Source organism: Micrasema longulum, unplaced genomic scaffold (genome assembly GCF_059751315.1).
Source record: "Micrasema longulum isolate JH-2025_06_02 unplaced genomic scaffold, ASM5975131v1 h1tg001096l, whole genome shotgun sequence".
Taxonomy (NCBI): domain Eukaryota; kingdom Metazoa; phylum Arthropoda; class Insecta; order Trichoptera; family Brachycentridae; genus Micrasema; species Micrasema longulum.
The window spans coordinates 93068-115996 of record NW_028278284.1 but is presented as its reverse complement, the minus strand read 5'-3'; positions in this window follow the sequence as shown (position 1 = coordinate 115996).

Below are 22929 nucleotides of genomic sequence, written 5' to 3'. Positions count from 1 at the left end.
TTGGGATTAAAATGTTATGAAATTTAAAAAGTATTTTTTTAATAGTCGTATTATTTTATTCACTGCGTTGGGCCTCACTCATAAACTCAGCGTAAAGTTACGCCTAAGTATAGTGGAATAATTCGGATTGGAATACCATCCTTATTCTACCACTGTAATAACGATGGTATTCCCAACCGAATTATACCACTATACTTAAGTGTAACTTTATGCCAAGTTTATGAGTAAGGTTCTCCGAAGTGGACTTATCTCGAATCGATTTTCTTTTTCAGAATTTTCACCCGAGAGAAGCTATCGAGTCGATAACACTCGTACACGGTTTTAGTTCTACACAGTACTGTATTTTTCTTTCTTTGAACACAAAGTTATTTAAAGGTTAACAGGTCATTGATAATATTTCATAGTGTGATAGCCCTTAGTGATGGTTTAAACTAAAGGCGGATAATGTCTATTCCTCATTGGCAACTGTAATTTGGTAGCTCGAGGCGGCACACATTTCTTGGCTTCATTAAACTTTCCCTTAACCAAAATCAGGATAAAACTTCTTCCCGAGGCATACACTATCAAGAGACATAATTTATTGAGATTGTTTGATGTTGTCCAACATCGCTTCTATGATTAACTGAAAATGATCCTCTAATCATGATGCTTTTGTGCGAAAAAAATGTAGAAATCTACATTCAAGTATAATGAAAATGATGAAAAGGCTGATTGGAAGTCTTTTTCAACGAGAATCTAAATATTGACAATGTTTAAAGTATCTCGAAGTATCTGTAGAAGAATAATTGACCCTTGAGATATAAAACGAAGTCAGATATCTCAACAGAGACTGATGGTCTTTTAGAACATCCGTATTTCTTAAATGTTTGCATCTATTTTAGTTTAATAAAATGTATACTCCCACTTTTTATTGTTTTGTGTCCCAGTTTATTAAGTAAAGAAAACAACTGTGTGGTTCTGATTAAAAAATGGACGCTTGAAAAATATGACGCATTGGCTGTACCGTCATACAAAATATAAACAATGATTTGTTTTGATGTTTATCAAGTACCTACCGGAGAAATTTGATTAATTTTGCTGGAAAAACAATTGGTAGAAAATATGATATTTTGGCTGTAAACAGAATAATAATCATTATAAGAATTGACATATTCTTAAGTTCACAAAAAATGGGAACAAAATAGAAAAATGTGCGTATTTTGTACCGTAAAACGCAATATTATCAATAACTTGATTACTGAGATCACATTCATAGTAAAATAGAAATAATTTTTAATACCGAATAATAATAAAAAAATATTTTTTATTTACCGTTTTAATGAATGATCCATTACGGTATTTCCTTTTATCCAAACAGTTTTTCTACGCTTTCACGACACAATCCGTCATTTTTGTTTTTATTTTTTTTGGTTTTTAATTAAATGTCAAGCTCACGCAAAACCCAGCTGGCGGTTGAAAAGTGACTAAATTCGCATTTGGAATGATTTGAATGTTAATTTTTTAAGGGTTTATGGTAAAACGCGGTCTGAAATTTCTTCGTTAACACGTATTCTCGTTTTACCCTTGATTATGGCACTAGAGAAGTAATTTTTGCATGATTTTGATTTGACCACGACGAAGACTCTCAATATGAGGAGATAAAATGAAAAAGCAACCCTTATTACGAATATAGAAATAGCTCAAAAAAGGCTAAAAAAATAACGTGTCCTTGTTTCTTTATTAATTTAGTTCTAAAAAAAAAATGTTTGACCAAATTAAAAAAAAAAAGTTTTGATTAAATTTTTTGTGTGTTTGAGTTTATGTGGATGGTTTAGATTCACAATTGGACCCGGCAGGTGGAAAATTCGAATGTCGAAAAAACGTTTGCGGAACCAGCTAATAGCAGGCAAGCCAACGTTCGGGCAGGACAACGTCTGTCGCGTTCGCTAGTAACGTCGCTTTACTGAAAACCGTTTCCTTCCCACTTTCAGTTTTTAAGTTCATTAAACAAATACAAAATCATGGTTATATATATTATGTAGATTCCACTACCAATGTCAATGGGTTTCTATAGTTGGAGCTCCAACCATAGTACAAATTTATTTATTTTATTGTATTTGGGAAACCAACAGCTCTACATACATATTTATAGTAAACAAACAGATATATTGTATAAACTCAGAACCAATAACAGATTTCTGCAAAGTATTTAATAAATAGTTGTTATAATACAGATAGCTTGCCCACCACAAACCGCACACCGCATCTGAGGACATAAGTCTCCTTGGCGGTGCCCACATACACGGAAAATTTGCTCATTGTCAAACGCGAAAAGCTGCCCGAAGGAGCTCTCTGAAATCTGGTAGCCTTAGCATCTTTTTGCTGAAAAAAGGTAATCCAGAAGTACATAATCTTCATTGGATTGAGAAAAGAGGGAAGTGAATTCTTCACTGACTGGAATTAAATGGATTGGACATGATCAATTCGCCAAAATGATAACAAAACTTTTTAAAAGCCTCGAAATTCTTTTTGGAAGCCACCAGATCTTTATATTCGACAGGACCTATAACAGGGCCACGGATAGTAGCGAGAAACATAGAAAAGGGGAAAGGGACAAGATCACAGGATGTGTTCAGAAGATTGGTTAGGATATCCGCAGCAGCACAAAGGGGAGTCAACAATATTAAAAACAAATATTTTTTTATTAAATTTACCATGACCTGAAAACAACTGCGTAGTCCAGTGATCGTGGATAACCTAAGATGATACAGATAGAAAAAAGAAATGATTTATTATATTAAATCATATATTATAATACGTTACTGTTAAGTACTGATTTTACATTTTCTATACTGGCAACTCATATAAGACTGTAAATATTCCTTTCCTTCCCAAATCCTTCCTATTTCAAAATTCTTGTTGCTTCTACCGTTCTGTGAGAAAGTCACATGTGAAAATTCACCTCTCTGATAAATCTTTATCATATACTGCGTCAGCATATTCGAACAAAGTGAAGTTTAGTGTGTTATAAATAGACTAAATTGTACAGTTCATCATCATCTACAACATCTACACGATACCGGTATACGTGCTGCAGCAATAGTGAAGTGCTTTGAATAAGAAACAATCGGAAGAACTTTAAAAGTGAGTAACAATTCCATACAGTCCGCTAAAACTCTAAAATCCCGCTGTTATCAGTTACTCAATGCCTGAGAGGCATTGAACTGACCAAACAGTTACAATACACCAAATATATTGAAAAATGCTTTCATTTCCTCCTTTATTAAATGATGAATTTTGAGTAACACGGTTACAAGTTTCCAGGTTTTTGTATCAAATTTATCAGGTTGTAATAAAACATAACATACTGTCACAGTTGAGCATGTAATGGTGATGTACCAATTAGATGGCTGTGATTATGTTAATTGGGTGTCAAGTGGGGGGAGTGTTCAGTGCCTATCCTACCCCATTATTATGCGGACGTGCTTACAGATGGGTTGAATATAATATATATTATAATTAAAGTATGATAAATTCAGCATTGTAGAGGGTAGGTAACTACCCAAGATTAAATTACCAATATAATAAAATTTTATAGAACATGAGCGTATTGGAAATACATTGAAACCCCACCTAATTACCCGGATCCGTTTTAGAGGTCTTGTGGTCTCATTTCAGATCCTCGCATCGGATTTTTTAAAGCTTAAATGAACGGTTAATTCTACTTTCGAAAAAATTCTTTACGAAATATTGCGTTTTTTGAAAATTACGTTTACTGCTTACTGCCCCATCACCATCAGTGCACCTCAGTATATTGAGTATTTTTTTCTGTCCAATCAACATAATTTTTCTTATTCTCGTAGCGATAATATTGTAGTACATCAGCTTGTTAGAAAACCAAGGGAGTCAGAGTCAATAAAAGTATTGCAAATATAGTAAAAATACGATTATTAAAAAGATTTTAAAGTTTTATTCGACGATTAACAAATTACAACAGGGATGGAAAATACCTTAAAGAAGGGGATATGGAAGTCTAGGCATTTGCAGAGCTTATAACCTGTCATTGGCTGGTTTAAGTGCCCACTTTACACACTGTGTAACATTCACCATTTTGCCTATGTTTGAACATACATATTTCTTCAGTTCTTCCATTTGTTAATTTGAGTGAAGTTTAAGAGCGAAGAGATTCATCTGACTGAATTATTTCACATACTAGGCAACGCCTGAAAACCATTTTCCAATTTTTAATCCTGTTCTTGAACCAGTTTTCCATCCCTACTGTCCTTTTTAATTTTAATGACTCCCGAGGGGGTGAAATCCAGTCTTTTGTGTACAAACATCTGGACAAATACAAATTTTGTAAAAAAACCAACTGGTCCAACATTTTAAAAATCAAATAAATTGATAAGAATCAATGAAATTATGTTTTATTTGCTGGCACATCTCTTAACGGTCAGTTCGAGTCATTTAAAATCCTACAAATCTGATATCTGATTTTTGTTTAAGTGGCCACTTTACACACTGTGTAGCATTCACCACTCTGCTTATATTTAAACATCCATATTCCTTAATTTTTTCCATCTTTGTCAACATCAACAGACGGAAGAATTGAAGAAATATAAATGTTCAAACGTAGGCAAAATAGTAAATGTTATAAAGCGTGTAAAGTGGTCACTTAGACCACCCAATGAAGGTCATAAGCCCTGTAAATGCCTAGATATTCATATTACCATCTTTAAGGTATTTTCCATCCCTCTTGTATGGGTGAAATCCAGTCTTTTGTCTACAAACATTTGAACAAACTCAAATATTGTATTTGACAATTGTAGTCTGCATTACTTTACAAAATGTTTAACCCATCACGTACTGCAGACTGTACACATAGGTTAGAAATTAATTAATAGAAAGCAGATAGCTGCTAATGTGCCGATATGTACAGAAAAATAGATACATATTATCCGCAGAAACCATATTCAGCAATCGAATTGCCTTATTAATGGGTGAATTCTGATTTGCATTTGTACGGCTTCTGGGTGTGTAAAACAGTGCATGAGATCTCGCTCTAGTATAATTATTAGGAACATACAAACTAATCTCATTCTTTGAAATTACAGGTATTTATTCCTTCCTGATCTAATGGTCAGTGCGTTTGTATACCATGAAAGTGGTCTCGTGTTCGATTCCTGACACGGTTGACGTGAAATATTTATTTGACAAGGTAATTCTTGGTAACAAAGGTCTACGATGTATGCAAGAGAAGCGATTTGCTGATGAATGTCGATAAATCGAATGTGATGGTTTTTGAAAGAAATGAAAGTATGACTAAATGTGAAATCACTGTGAATGGAGTTATACTAAAACAAGTAGAGGAATTCGTGTATCTGGGAAGTATGTTCACTAGGGATGGAATGACTGAGAAAGATATTGAAAGGAGGGTGAGTGCCGGGAACAGAGTGAACGGTGCACTTAAATCGACCTTGGTAAATAAATGCTTGTCACAAGAGGCAAAATTGGCAGTTCACAACGGAGTCCTGGTCCCGTCCCTGATGTATGGGAGCGAAGTATGGACTTGGAAAAACAGAGATGAAAGTAGGCTGAATGCTGTCGAAATGCGATCTCTCAGGCGAATGTGTGGTAAAACTATGTACGATAGACTCACAAATGTTGAGATCCGTACATTATGTAAGGCTGAGACAAGCATTATCGGCAAAATCAAGAAAGGAGCTCTGCGCTGGTTTGGACATGTAGAACGAATGGACAGCGAGAGAACGGCTAAGAGTATTTACAATGCGAATGTTGATGGATGCAGAAATAGAGGGAGACCGAGAAAGACATGGCATGTCCAAATCCAACAAATACTTAAAGATGGACATGTCAAAAGTCGGAATAATCGGCGCGCGTGCATGAGAAGATGTATGAATGTAGAGAAAGCGAGATCTGTATGCAAAGATAGAGTGTTGTGGCGTTCTATCCTCTCTGCCTACCCTTACGGGGAAACGGCGTGATGGTTTATTTGTTGTGTGTTTGTATTTACACTAGAATATCTCATGGTCCCTGGACTGGTACCCGAAGTGTAAGAATAATCAACTTACCTTACGTTGTGGTTGGTGAACCGATGCAGTGCCATATGCGCCACAAAGTGTGGAAAAGGGGACGACAAAAAGTATTAATAGGTTTTATGACCTGTCCTGTGTCCGAGCAGACAAAGAATACAGTTCTGTTTGTGAAATCACATGTCCCCAAGCTTTTTATTTCAGCCAGAACCTCGGAAGTGTTTTCGACTCGATGGCTACTCTCAGGTAAAAATGCTGAAAAGGATATCGAGCGAAGGCTAGTTCACCTCATGGTGAAATGGTTGGCATGTTCGCCAACCATGCTTGATGTGCCAGGTTCGATTCCTGGTATGGTTAACGTGAAATACATATATTGGGTTCACTGTAATATTTCGTTATTTCTCGACTGGCAACTGAATCATAATCATCATCACCTAACCTTTGTGTAACAGATAATTGAGATACGCTGCATATGGTGTACGAATGCAGTGCCCTATTCACCACCGGATGCAAATAAGGGTGGTGTTAAAATAGAGTTTGAAGCAACAAAACTGTGATAGACAGTTAAGCAATATAATACATTTAATTCAGCCAATACCAGGTCACATGCCCTGTAAATGCCTAGACTTACATATTTCACATACAATAAATGTTCTTCATCTCTGTTGTAACATGCGTTTCTTAAAGGAAAAACCCACTAAGCCTATTCAGAGGTTTGTCAGCAGGTGGGATAAAGGGGATGTGTGTGTGTGTGTGAAAAAATACACCACAACAGCCAGACTAATTGAGAAAAAAAAAAGATTTTTTCTTGCAATTGGCGAGAATGGAACCCGCGACGTCAGTTTCACAGTTGGCCGTCTAACCAACTGCGCCACGGCGCCTGTAAAATATACAAATTTCCTGCGACAAAGAGGGAATTTTGTTTTGCGAACGGAATATAGAAGTCTAGGCATTTACAGGTCTTATGTCCTGTCATTGGCTGGTTTAAGTGGCTATGTATGCCTCTCGATTTCCATATTCCCTTCTCAAAAATGTTTTCTTTTTCTGTTGCAACAAATTCAGATTTAATTAACTCCTATCCAGCCTGCCTACAAATATGTGGACGTACGCAAAACATTGTTATTTTTAAGTAATATAACGTAAATATAAGTTAATGACAACATATTCAGTTTTACGCAAAGCTTAAAATCTGTTACTTAAGATCTGCTTTATTAAATTATTTTCTTATATTTTTAAATCAATTAAATTATTTTATGATATTGGGCTATGGCTTGAGCCGTCGTTGGCTTCAGGAAGCAGTTCATAAACTAGAAGCGGTCCACGTTGATGAATGTGTTCGTCATTAGAAAGTTCATAGGATTCCTCATGCTCTTGAGTATCCACTACGTCATTATTCTTTTCCTTTTTGTGTTCTACCCGAGAATGGCTATCACTGTTACTTTCATCCAGAAAATGGTGGTAATGGCGATGCTGGTGTCCATTTTCTTCTTCATTCTCATCTAAAAGATAACATAAAAGTTTTATAATCCACAATTCAGACATCTTAGAAAGAAAAATAGCGATCAATAATAACGAACGATTAATCATCAAATCAAATAAACAATATTTTATATCGTCTACTCCTGTCTAGTTTTAGAAACAGAATTAGAAATTATGGAATATCAACTCACCTTATTTTTCATCCCATTCTTTCACAAAAACCAAAAACTACATGATCCATTTTTTTTATTTAAAATTTAGTAGACACTATTAAAATAACATAAATATAAAACAATTTTATGAGTTAATTATACCTGTCTTTTATTTTATTTATTCATTTATTTATTCATACAAATATATATACATATTACAAAAAAAAAAAAAAACGTATCCCGAACTCTAAAAAGCCAAGGGTCCTGTATTGAAGTGGGAAACAACATAATGGAAAAAGGAAGCATGTATATTATTAAATAAAAATGAAATATTATTACATAAACATACATATAATGTATAATGTATAAATCTGTAAATAAATTATCTGTTAGGGCTCTACTTTGGTACAAATTAATTTGTCAGCATGCGTCGCACTCCGAGTATAAACTTAAGTTGGTACATGATTACAACACCAGGTTTACTAGTATGGAAGGGCTAGCTGTTCCTAGATACTGCAATAAATATGGCAAAAGGACACTGCAATACAGTATACCTAAAATATTTAATATGTTACCAAACAATATTAAAAATACTGAGTTAAATACAGGAGTTCGACGTTTGCTCAAATTATGGAGATTAGAAAAAAGTTTTTTGTATTAGTGATAGTTTTTAATTTTTCAAAATGTAATCTGTAATTGTTTTTCAAGTAAAATTATTGTTAATGTAGGTTAAGTGTAAATAATCAATGTAATTTATAAGAACCTGCTGACGAGTTGTATGTATGCAACTCAGCAGGACTTTAATTTAAGAATATTTTGTAAATATTTTTGAATTTTTTTTTTATTTTTTAACTGTTTTATGGGCAACACGCTTAATAGTATATAAATCTATGCAATATCTCGCGCAGCAGTCTTCTGCAATGATCTCTTCTCTTAGACAAAATCCAGACTTGTACACTCTTTCTGAAAATGACTTTCGTTTATGAGAACTTCATATGTTCATCCAGGACATTGAACACTCTTGGGGCCACAAAGAGAAATTCCTCTGAGTAAACGTCGTACGTGTTTTCGGAATAAGATAATTCAAATCACAGGAAAACCTCGTTCGAGCATTCTGCTGGGATCTATTCTTGTAGCCGCATGACCAGAAATGTGTCAATGACTCGAAAAAAGCTTGTGTGGCTTTGGAACTGGTCGGTAAAAATAAGTAGTTTAAAACAAAGCTGCTTTACATTTATTTTATTATAATGAATAACTACAAAGTAAGTGCTTCAAATATAATTTAACTTTTTATATATATTTAAAAAATAGTCGTTAAAAATAAATCCGTTTTGTTTATATTTTAATTAGCGAGAAAATCGTTTAAATCACAAAACACACTCACTGACAAAAATGATTAAATATTTTTATTATTTACTTGTAAATTCATTTAAAAATCAAAGGTCTATTTTATATTTTGATATATTTTTAATAATCTCTTGATTCACAGCTCCTAAATGGAGTTAAGATATATATATTATCACAGAAATTTTAATTTTGCCCGCAGCCGCAAGCGCCCTGAATAAAGATTTCGAGCTACAGTGAAATCGCTTTTTCAAAAATTGATGCTAGGAGATTGTTCAAAACAAAACATCATCTATCGATAATATTCCTGGGCGATTACCCTTTATTCCTATCTTTACCCTGGCCCATCCTTATGGTGCTTACCTTGACATGAATATACAAAAAAGCAGACTTAGGATTCGGAACACATTCAAAATTTCTTATAACATGTGCATATTATTCTTGGAATCGTCATGGTGAGTGATAGTTAATAGTCGTTATCGTGAGTAATAAAATAATCACAGTACAGTAAAAAAGTGCAACAGTTTTTATCCTCCAGTATAACAATAATGAAAAACAATGCATAATCCGCTTTTGTGCTTTTTTCTTTTTCTCAAATACTTCAATATTTTACATAACTGAACGACTATTAATTTTTGTCATAGTTACAATCCGCAGATCGCAGAGAGCGTTCTTTTCTTGCACTGTGTTTTCCTTTAACCTATCCTGGTAATGTTTATATTTCTCTTCCCGCATAAAATGTTCGATGTACTCTAGCTTTCTTTTTTCGATGTGTTGGGTACTTACTTTTCTTTATTTTTACATAATCAAACAAATTCTTTAGTAAACTGACAAACAAAATATACATATCGATGCGGGAAACAAAAAAAAATACCACCCAACACGTGGCAACTTTACAAAAGATCAAATTAAAGTTTTTTTTTTAATTATGAAGAATCAAGAATTTTTTTCAAATTTAAATTATGTAGAAAACACGCCAAAATAATTCGACACAAAAAAATGAGTTTTTTTATTATTTTTCTTTTAACTTTATTAAGTTAGTTCAAAACATGTTAAAAAAAGTAAATAAAAAAACTTTAATTGGCTCTTCTGTAAGGTCTGATGTATGTAGCTTGGTAACTTTTTCTTTTCCAGCGTCGATATCTACACAAAATAGATTTATTATTATACTTACGAGTAGCATTGATATCTACAACTTGCACAAACAAAAAAACTACGAAAATAAATCTCAAAACTTTTAGACTCATTTTTTCGAAAGGATATATTTTTTTAATGTCGATTAAAACATCGATGAGTTAATAAGCAAAACTTGGTGTTTATATAGAAAGCAAAAAAACATCCGTGACTTCTGTTCGCATCGAAATTAATCAAACTTCCTTTAAAGTCACGATTTAATAGTCACGTGTAATAAATTAATATAACAAGAAAATGGTAAAGACACGCTTTAATTAAAAGTATATAAAATAAATCAAATACATAAAATTGTCATTTTTATGAATGCACTACAAAAACAGTAATGAGTTTTTTAATAAGAATAAAAAAATATTTATTTATTTCGTGTTTTATAATGTACAGGTTCTTTCTTTTAGGACTATCTACGAATTTTCTGTTTTTGGGCAGGACCATTTTTGTTAAATGTGTTTTTTTATTAAATGATGCTCAAACTATTCAAATCAATAATAACAATACGAGTTTATAAAAAATGAAACATAAATTCATATTTATTATTTTTTTTTTTTACTAAAAATAAATATTTGCGTTCTTATAATCTACCCAAATATTCAAATTTTGGTAGCCATTTTCAACTAGTTGTAAATAACTCACTATCAGAAAAAAGAAATCAAGTTGGGATAGAGTGGGGTTCGAACCTCGGATCTCTGAACCGTGAGTCCGCAACACTAGCCACGGGACCACAACCCGATTCAAATTAGAAAATTTGCTAATAATACTGATAAAAAAATGCAATATAAATAAATATAAATACTAAAAATAAAACAAATGTAAATAACAAAATACAAAAACAAAAAAAATGAAGGGATATTTGAAAATAAAAACATACAAAACATTTAGTCAAGAAACAATTGACAGGATATAAAAAGGTCTAATTTTTATACACCTGCTCACCATCTTCTTAAATGCATTGTAACTGACAGATGTATTTATGTAAGGGTCAAACATATTAAAAAACCTAGGGCCCAATACTGTAAAATATCATTTTGAAAAAAGGGAGTTCTGCTTTGAAGCAGGCTTTCATAACGGCAACCTCAAGGTAACCTGAAGCAAATGTTTGTTGCACATTTTGTTTTAATATTATGTTGGGTTATATTATTTGTTGAAGACCAAAAGTTAGTAAGAACCACCCTAAAATAAAGCTGTCTGAAAAACAAATAAGTCGATTAAATAAAGTAAGTGAGGGGTAGATGTGTAGCAGTTTTAGTATTATTTTCAGTAAAGTTTTTGGAGAATAGCCAATAGCTTAAAAATTGACTCCCTAACAACCATTCAATTATTTTATAAGACGCAACTTATTGGAACAGTACAAAATATATTGATATTTTATATTTCAATCTGGCAAATTTTACTACATAATTTTGAATATTAGAGAGTAAATTTTACTCGTACATTTCTATCTATTTTTTTGCTTAAATAATTCTTTTTATTTTAATGAGATCATTATGGTAATTTAGGATACTAACTTGTTTAATTGATATAAAAATATGTTACAACGCTTAAATGAATTGGAGTACCTCACTAAGGCCCAAAATACCAAACTATCCAGTATTGTGAATAGGAGCCTCAGAAGAATGGGTTTGGTATCACAGGTAAGCCCTGTTCATCGAGGAGGATACGTTCTGGACACGGCCGCAATAAGCAAAATTTCGCAATTAACCGTGGATTTTTTACGGAACTTCATCGGATATTTTTCAGCTGATTCTATGTCTGTACTAGTCGATTTACCAATAATTTTAAGACAATGCAAGTATGATCGTTTTTTAAACTGACCAAACCAACCTTTGCTTGCTTTAAAAACTTATTTTTCTCCATTTTGAGATTTTTAATGATTACAAAGAATTTTTTTGCGCTATTGAATGCACTGTAGACCCAGACAATTTAAAATCCCTACCCTACACTACAAATTTACCACCATTTTCTTTAATTTCGAGTATCTTTTGTTTATTTTATAAAATCACTACATAGCGAAAAATATCGCCTAATGACGAATCTGCACTCGCTGGGGTCACGATCAATGGGTTACCTGTATTAAAATTGTCACGTATTTACATACAAAATACGCGAGAGCGGTTTAGAATAGCACCGCTGGCTTTGTTTTTGTTTTGTTCATGTTTTTGACTGTCTTTATTCTCAGTTCTGTGGACGCGTGTGGAATATTATAGCGATGAGGTTTTAAAATTACTGAACTTGGACTACATGTTGGAACTGAGTGACTGCGTTGAACTGACTCTTTGAGCTGGCTAGGCTGGCTGGGCTGACTGACTGACTAGGCGTTACGACGCCCTATGGTTTTTTTTATATATGCCATGTTCCTTTGTTCTTCATATCTCTATGGTAGGGACGATGTTCTCGTCTATATGTGCAATACTGTTAGAGTTGTATAATATGTTGTGTTGGATTCTATAGAAAACGCTGACTTGCGTCATCGGTCGTCACACTATAAGTTCAGGCGAAATTATTTAGCACGTGTGTGTGTCATCAATCAAAAGACTATGAACCCCGCACATACAAGTATACTAAAAAACTGAGACAATACCAATTTTCAGAATCTAAAAAAGTTTTTAAATAAATGTTTCCAAACAACATGATTTTTTTATGGATCCCAATCAGATTCCTTCCATAAATTCGTTTCATTCGTAACTATTTATTTATTTGACTGGATGTTGCGGAATGCTAAAATAATATTAAATCGCATTTATTCCATTTTTAAAACCGTATTCTTACAAGTACACCTCTATTAGAGAGAAGAAATTAGTTTTTGTACCGCTAGCCGTAGTTTGACATTTAAAATGAGTAATTCCTATTTTTGCATGTCATGTTTTTGCAATTATAGCGTTGTCAATGTATTTATTTATTTTATTTATTTATCTTTTACACATTTATTACAGCAATTTACAACAAAATAATTGAGTAGTAAAAGTATACATACATATTTTTTATATTTGCTGGCGGTTCATCTAAACTGCCTAACTAGGGATAGCTTCTCCGGCAGTAAATAATGTATTTTATAATAATATGAAAAAAAAATTACGTGTGCCCTATTTTCAGCCTTAAAGTAAATAATAAATATTCAATGAAAAACATAAATAATACCAAGACCTCTATATCCTAAATCCCAAGTCATTACCAGTAAAACAAGAGATCAGCTTACGTCCTTCTACATCGGACAGCAATTTCTTTGACTCCCTCCGGCCAATACAGATTAATAATGCAGTTGACACCTTCTTCAGCCTGGCAATCCCACCAAATTTCCATGAATTTGGGATAAGGTTATATATCCTCGGGCCTAAATAGTACTGCTGCTTTTGAGCCAAAAAGTATTAAAACCTCTCTTTAGAATCAGCAATGAACATGACAAACCGTTGCGTATTTTTCCCTGTTGAGATGCGTGACCACTACTGACCTCAATATATACTGTTGACGAATATACAGCACTTGAAATTCTTTGAAAAGCGAATCACTCGGGTATCATTATGCTTTTTAAAAAATAAAACTCTTTTTTGCACTAATTTTTGAGCTATAGCTGCTAAAGCCATAGTCATTTTAGTGCAGCTTCCCCAGCCAATCAGACCATACGTCAGTATTGAATTTACCCACCTATAATAATTGTTTTCATCTAAGAATAAAAACGACTAAATACGCGTTAGGCATACCAAGCGTTTGGGCATCAGTTAACATTATTTTTGAGGGCTTAGGGCGCGTCTATGTGTACTATTAGGTCGATGGCCACAGGTAATCTGTTATTATTCCAAAACTAAATACATTTTGAAAACAAAAACGCAAATAGGTAAGTATATTTAATTTTGGTTTATTATGAACAAAACAAGCTGGAATAAAAAAACAACATTTAAAAAAATTAAGTTTATGAAAGATCGTCGATATAATTAAATGGCGGAATATTCATATTGAAAACTGCGATTTTTTTAAACATTATTATGTGTCAGTCATAATTTGTTTTCATGGTTTGGAGGTTTTATCATTTTTACGATGATTATGATGATGATCGTCATGATGGTGGTGATCATTAAGATGATTGTCAAGAAGCGGCCCCCTCTGGCGAATATGTTCATCGTCAAAATGATCAAAGGATTCATGATGTTCCATACGGTCCACTACGTCACCATCCTTTTCCCTTTTATTTTCTTCGCGGAAATGGCTGTCACTATCGCTTTCGTCTAGAAAATGGTGGAAATGGCGATCCACAAGTCCTTGTTTCTCTTCGTCATCTGTAAACAAAAAAATGAAAATTATTACTTCTAAAGCCTTTTTAGAAATTTCAATATAAAAATCAATTACAGATTTGTGCCTGCTTATTTCGTTTATTGAAAAAAAACTGGACAATTTTTTTGCCTTACTAGGGAATTTTCTAAAGAATCCATTGAATTGAATCCAAAAAAATTTCAACTTTTTATTTTTTATTATCCCGGGATACGACCATGGGGTTTACATTGGACTCAATTAAAAAATAAACTATTTTACTTCTTTAAAAATCGTTCATTTTTTAAAAGGTAATTAGTAGTAACAGAACATGGTGTGAAAAACACTAACAAAAAGAGCAAAATACAACAATTTCAGAATACTAAACAAAAAAATTAACTAGTTTATTACAAATACAAAAAAATATAATTATAAGACAAAACATAAAAAAACAGTCTATTTGGAATTCCAAAAATACAAGCATAGAAATTTCAAGGCATCTAATGTGTAATTTTTAAGCCTTCTTTCATAGAACTAAGAGTAGTCGAGAAAACGCACACGCGCATCAAACAGAAGGTGACTAAACTACTCTTAAAGGATAAGTTTTACGTTTTTACCCATTAGTTTCTTCGTAGACGTTGTTCAGTACGCAACTCCCGATTAGAATTAAACTATACCATGTTGTGTCATTTCAAAGTGTAGAAATACTGCTTGGGATAAAAAAGAAACAGGATGGGATCACATTTCATGTGTAAGTAGCAAATGCATGTGTAAGTAGTAAATGCATTACTTTAAAATTTAATTATCTTTCCATTTGTCAGATTGTCAAAGAAAACAAAATTGATATTTTGTTAATGTTGCCAGCGTAGTCAACTTTTTTACGCTACTTTGCTCATCTAATGAGAACTAATGAAAACTGGACCCCTCGGATTCAATAACGCCGTAGTGGACATTTGACCGACATTATCTTTAAAACATCAAATATAATTCAACATGACAGAAATATCCGTTTTATAAAAAAAATAATATTTGCTTTATTTTTTATGTTCAAAGTTCATAAATTAAATTACTCTTATTAAATGACCCTTTACTTATCAACTCTATTGTGTCAATCAATTTTTCCGAGTGTACAATAAAATTTTAGAGAAATTGCTAACAAATTGCTTTTTAAAAAAATATAATAATCTTATTATTTGTGTTATGATTATATTTTTCGCGATCTGGCAACATTACGCGGAGACTTTACGCATGTGTGCGGCTAAAGTGGGACAAAGTGGGTCTTTTTTCGGACACAGTCCGATGTATTTAAATATAATTCTACGCAACTTCTGGACTATTCTTAATTTTATGCCTGCTTCTTTATTTATTGACAACATATAGTAAGCAGCAGCTGGAAATGCTCGCTCAGGCTTTACACTGGTTGGAGGAATAGACAGCAGATATTCAAATGCATATTCTAAGTAATATCCACGAAGTCCTCTATTTTCAAATGGGTTTATTTCACGTCTAATGCTATTTGCCAAACCTGATTCATTTCGCACTTAAGCAGGATCTTGGGATTCCATACTCTTATCATATTCTGATTGTAACTTTTCCTTCAGTGACAATTGGGGTTGGGGGGTATGTTAGCTTGGTCCATCATCATACGGTCTTTGTCAAGGCGCAACTGAATGCAAACAATACCTGTTTGTGGCAATCCCGAAAATTTGGGTTTTACGGAGCTTGAGAACGACTGGAATCCCGGGATCCCATGACCGTTTTCTTTTTAATTTTTGGAGGCAATTTATTCTTACCTATCCAAATCGTTTGATTTAAGAAAATAAATGGAAAATGTCTTCAAACATATTTTAAGTATAATATAACGATGTTTTGAGTATGTCCAAAAGTTTGTAGATAAGGCTAGATTTCCCACACAATATATTGGCAATTGTCAGCATATTCACCCAGTGGCGCCTTTAAACTATCACCCTATAAACGAAACTCAAGAGTTTTTAGGTAGGAAACGTTTTCCCAATGATCAGGAGGTCAAAGAAGCAGTGAAGAAACACTTGAAAGAGGTGACAGCGGATTTCTATGACACTGGCATATAAAAACTGGTGTCCCGACTACAAAAATATCTAGATCTCAACTTCTATTGCGTTAAAAAATAGTTTGATATATTTGTAAATTATTGATATTTTCTTTTTTTTTTAAAGAAATATTAGCGTTCTTATAATTTACCCTAATATTTCTATTTTGGTGGCCATTTTCAACGAGTTGTAAATAACTCACTATTCGAAAATGGAAAATCAAGTTGGGGTAGAGTGGGGTTTGCACCTCGGACCTCCGGCCCGTGAGTCCGCAACACTAGCCACGGGACCACAACCCGATTCATCCTACGAATTTAAATTAAATACAGGCATTTATCGATCCTACATAAACGTTGTTGCCTTATATTTTAGATGACCATCGTATTATGCTCCGTCTAGGGACCAAACATGGAATGATAAAGATAAATGATTTTTTCGCACTTACGATGAGCATTGCTGATGTCCACAAATTGGAAGACCATGAAAAGGACGAACAGAAATTGCATGACTTTAAAACTCATGATGGCGGTGGAATCTTTCAATATACACTTGATTGAAGATGATGTCTTTCTTTTTAAGAAACAATCTTTTTATAGGGCGAATGGCAAAAGTTCGTGACTATTTTATAATTTCCAAACCACTAAATATATTATTTCATATCAATCACGATTTGAGTATAAAAAATATGTTTTTACACATCAAATTTTAGAAAAATATGAATGTTAAAATTATATTAACCTATCGTCGGGATTGTAGGACAACGATGTATGTGCGAAAAGTGCGACATTGATTTTTTTATATGAGAGATAGTACAAAAGTAATGTAAACGCCTTTTTTTACAGGTTTGAATATGTATATTAATAAATATATAATATATTAATAATAATATAAATGAAATTATTATTACATTATTTGTTTATAGTAATCTAAATATTAGGCATTATGACTGATAGTTAATGTATTAAACATGCTATTTTATAAACATTATTTGGCTAAATTTAGGGGAACCAATAGTTCCATGCGTATATATATATATATATATCATGCGCGGTCGGCTCATAGAACGCATAGAACTATTGGTTCCCCTAAATTTAGCCAAATAATGTTAATAAAATAGCATGTTTAATAAATATTAACTATCAGTCATAATACCTAACATTTAGATTACTTTAAACAAATAATGTAATAATAATTTCATTTATATAAGCGATAAATTACGGAAGAATTTTACAATCGCTTTATAAAATATGTTAAAAAGCAGCGCAGCACATCCATTTACCAGCGCTGTCATGCGCGTACTGATCGGCGAGTACCTGCTACCGGCTGGCTGGGTATCGATTTAAAGAACGATTGCGGTGGAAGCAAATTCCGTTCCAGCGTCGTACGGAACGCGCAGTCCGGGCGCAGGCGCAGACTTCAATTCTCACTAAGCAACGGAAGCAAATGAAACATACCAATACATTATTTTCCATGTAGTTTAGATGTGATGCGAACGTAACGCCGCGCCACGCCACGCAGCATAGATGCGATTTTGGTATTTTGGCGCTAAACATATTATTATTATTATTTTGTGGTGGAGTAGGAATACAAAATAAAATGTAGAATTTGATTCAAACATTACATCAATATATTATTGATTTGTTATAAGAAAATAGTTTTTAATCTACTACATATTATGTTGATTTTTCGGGTTCAAATAATGACCCGAATGAATTCTTTTTCGTTGAAAAGTCAAGTTTTTTAACAAGATACGAGTAATGTCAATTTTGGTTTCATTGCATTTTAGTCAAATAAAATATAACGCCACAAAATACTCACAGTTATTTATTGCAGTATCTATAGTGAAGTTTTTTGGTAGGCATTTTTTCCAATTTATCTTATAGCTTAATTTTAAGATGTATTTTTCTAAAGTGTATTTTTGGAATTTTATTTCTATGTAAATGTTAATATTTTTGTTATTTCAATTTATCACTAGATATGTGAAATTATTGCTCTTATTTCTAATCATATTAGTGTATAGTCTGTCTTTAATTTCTTAAGAGCAGTAAATATTAATATTTTTATTTTTTTTGCACCACAACAGGCCAGGAGGCCCAATTACAGTGGTGAATTACATCACAGAACACCCAGGCTTGAGAAAAATAACATATGAATTTTTGTGTTCTCTCCGGGAATCAAATCCGGAACCTTCCATGTGTGAGTCAAGCATTTTGACCACTACACCACGGAGGCCACCACTATTATGTACCAATTACTAATATACTAATTGCTTCCCTAATCAAAAACCCCACCGCACGCCCTTGATATATATAGGTATATATAACTACCTCAAATATCAAATGGTACTTATCAAGTTGTAACATAAAGTGTAAAAAAATCATTTAAACCGCTTTCACTTAAAGTTTAAAAAAATCACATGAGTGGTAGTTCTACGATCCAGAGACAACAGAGATGGAGCTTTCTCATTTCCTTTGAATATGAAAGTCAAGGCATATACAGTGATTATAACCTGTCATTGACTTGTTTAAGTGGCCACTTTACACGCTGTGTAACATATAACATTCTACCTATGTCGAAACATCCATATTTCTGCAATTCTTCCATCTGTTCATTTTTGAGAATTTAAATAGCTGAAACGTTAACTGACGTAGGCAAAATCATCTGACTGAATTATTTTATTTACATATTAGGCAACGCCTGAAAACATTTTTCAATTTTTATGCTTTATCTTGGATCAGTTGGTTTAGTCAAAAATGCTTTGAGTTTATCTAATTTTTTGTAGACATGAACCGGATTTTACCCCCTCGGGCATCTAGGGAGTTATAAGGAATAGCATACATGCTTGTATTATAACAGATAAACATTTTAAAACTTACGTACGGTTTTATATTTTTATTCAAACGTAGTTTTTTTTTTGTTTTACAAGATCACACAATTAGAAATGGACAATCACAGACAAATCACGTCTTTCGCCCATCCAAACCTTATGGTGCATAAGGCGCTGTATTTGTACACCAATAATTAGTTTTTTCTTATCAAGGCAAGATTATCATGCATCTAGTTCAGAGATTGTAAAAAGACCTCTTAGTTTCCTCAAAAATCGAACCCGAGATCTCAAGCATTGTTGGAGAATGCGCTGACCGCCAGACCATAAAGAAAAATAATAACGGAAACGTTTTGAATTACGATTTCATGTTAAATTTTAAAAAAATAGAGGAAAATAAGATAGTTTTGCATTAAAACTCAACAGGAAGATTTTCTGTAATATATTACAATACAGAATTTCAAGGAATGAAAAAAAAAACGTCTTCTTTAAATCTTCCTGGGTATTGAACCCGGAGCCCGCTGCCCGAGGCAAGCATCTTTGTCAACTAAACCCTTTTAAATAGCAGATGTCTTTCGTTTTCTCAATATTTTTACTATCTATAGTAGGTTAATACGGATGAGAATGTAAAACCAAGCAAATAATGGAAAATAGAAAATCGCAAAAGTCGACTATCTATATAGGCAGAATTGCGAATGTTACACAGTGTGTTAAATGATCACTTTACAACACAGCTAAAGACATATCGCAAGCCTTGTAAATGCCTACACTTCGATATTATCAATTCCTTCATCTCCGTTAAAAATATCTCATGTGAATTATTTTACATAAATATTAACAGAAGTAAGAAAACAAAATCAGAAAAGTAGTAAGCAATCGGTGCTTATTAAAATGCATGTCGTGTTGGTTTTATATTTTTGTGCAACAACTGTGGTGAAGGTGTATAGTGGGTTTTGCATGTTGGTTTAATTGGTGTCCTGACAAAGATACGGGTACGTCTCGAAACCGGTAGACATAGAAAAGTCGGTAAGTGGTTATACACAAATAATTAATAACATTTAGTATTAAAGTAATTGAAGTAACAGAGGCGATGTATCATAGTAAATTTTTTAATGCACACTGCATGATTAATTTATAAAGGCACATCGTTATAATAATTTATATCGTGACTATTATTTTGTAATGAATAAATGAATAGTTTATTTTTCAATTTATCAGGCAAATAAACATAAATTCATTCGTCTTAACTGAAAATATATTAAAATTTAACGATATTACACATAATAAAAATACTAAATTAAAAGCAATTATATATTGAAAGTAAAGTTGTCAATCTGCAGTTATTTATTAATATATTTTGTCTTTTTTTCTGTGTTCTTCCGAGACGTACTCGGGTACGTCCCAGGATGGCATTTGAGCTCCTCTCGAAGCTCTCTATCAGGTAATATCTGGTCATTTTATTTCAGTTTCCACTTCTTCTTACTCTACTCCAGCCTCCATAGATTGCCTAAAGGCCGCTTTCATGAAGGTGCTCACTTGGTAAGAAATTTTTGCGCATTATCGTCGGCCATTATAGATTTCTTGCCTTTGCCACATAGAAAAGAATAAAAATATTTCATGGTACATAATTAGTATAATATATCCATTTTACGTTTAAGTATTAAAATTTTGTGTTTTTATTTATTTATAATTTTAAAACCCCGCCAGGCTTATTTAAACATAAAATAAGGTCAAGTCATGTTATGTCTCGTCTGGTTAGTGTGGCCATCATGTGCTTTTTAATTTTAATTTTAAATTTGTCTCTGTTAACGAAAAGCGGACTGTAGCAAAAAAACGAATTTCATTCATTACAATATTTGAGTTTGTCCAAACGTGTGTAGACAAAAGACTGGATTTCACCCCCTTGGGATGAATTTCATTCAGTTTTATAAAAGGTTGGAAAAATTTGAAGAAAGGAAAGAAATACGGAAACGGACCTACCTTTGATACGATGGTCTTAAATTTTGGGCACTGGATGATGAAATTTACTATGAATTATGTAACGATTTATGATAACTTTTACGGTGACACGCGACAAATCCAAGAATTTTTATGCTATCTAATGTAATGTGAAAAATGATGTTTGCTTTGTTTTAGATCCAAATGTTCTTTTTTTGTATTTCTTCTAACTTGACGAAAAATAAGTACTTTACGGATGGGTCAAGGGAAGGATAAGAAAGAAAGGTAATCGGCCAGGAATAATATCGATAAATGCTGTTATATACTAAACAGTCTCCAGCATAAATTTTCAAGAAGTCAGGTCGGTCCTTTTAGTATTTAAATCCATTGTAGGTGATCGCGCCACTTGCCTGTTAGCAGATGCACGCTCGAAGTTGCTAATTCGCGGGATGCGTTATCCTTTATTTACTTTGCCACTGAACTCTAAATACAATGAATGCAATTCCTACCCTGCACTGGGGTTCTGGTACCTTATTGTTTGTAACTTGTCTCGTGGTAGTCAGGGTCAGATCAGATCGTGGGGTCATGAAGGAGGAGAACTTGAGATTGTTTCCTGATTATAATTATTTCACGACACAGTAGATAAAGTAACTAGTTCGTGATCGCGGTGAGAAGAAAAAAAAAATGATCTAAGCACATGAGTCCTGACAGTTCGGTTAAATTAACAATTGTTCTTTTATTAAACGAATTTGAGTAATTTTGAATATTGAACATGTTGGGCCGGAGACAAAAATGTGGTACCTACCCACAGTAAGAAACGCAACATTTTAACCAAGGCCCAGTATGCAGCAAAAAATTACAACTAAGTAAATGTGGCGTAACCAGTAGGTATAGTATTCTCGTATCCTGCATTTGTCTTTGCCTTTTAAATGAGTAGTGTTGTTGTTGTCTGGTACTATATTTGTGTATGTCTGCATTTTTGGTTACTGTTATGTCATCGTCTCGTATGTTTTCCAATGAAATTTGGTGTATAATTTTTATTGTCTCAACTTTTAAGTGTTTTAAGTCAAACTGGCGTGTTTTTTCTTACAATTCAAACGTAAAGGTCAAGTAGGATGTCATACATTAGTTTCGTGATTTAATTTTGTTGTCTTTGTATCCTTGTTATAAGGCGATTTGAATGTGAATATACGAAATGAAGGCGATCATATAGCTCTGTTTGCTTTATATCATCATCATTTATTGATGTTTTTTTGAAGATATTTTTTTCTTACTAATAAAATTTTAAAATAAATTGTACATATTTGAACAAAAGTTTTAAACATTAAAAAAACAAAACGAAATACCACACAAAAAAGTACAGTAATACCTGGCCGCTTCAGGATTCGAATAAAGGTCGTTATGATTTCCATTCAGGTGCTCTGTTCATTGAGTTGTGCTAATTAGTATACTTCTATCACGTTGAACATACACAAAAAGATGCATTAATGTAGAGTTAATGTGAACGGTATGTTATTCTGTCTTCTGCCCGTTTCAAAGGAGAAACAGTATAATGATTGAAATGTTTTCATTAATTTACCTCTCAAAGTAATTAATTGCTTGTCTCGGTGAATAGAACACCTGACCAGTAATTAGAAGAACCAACCCGAATTCAAGTCGCA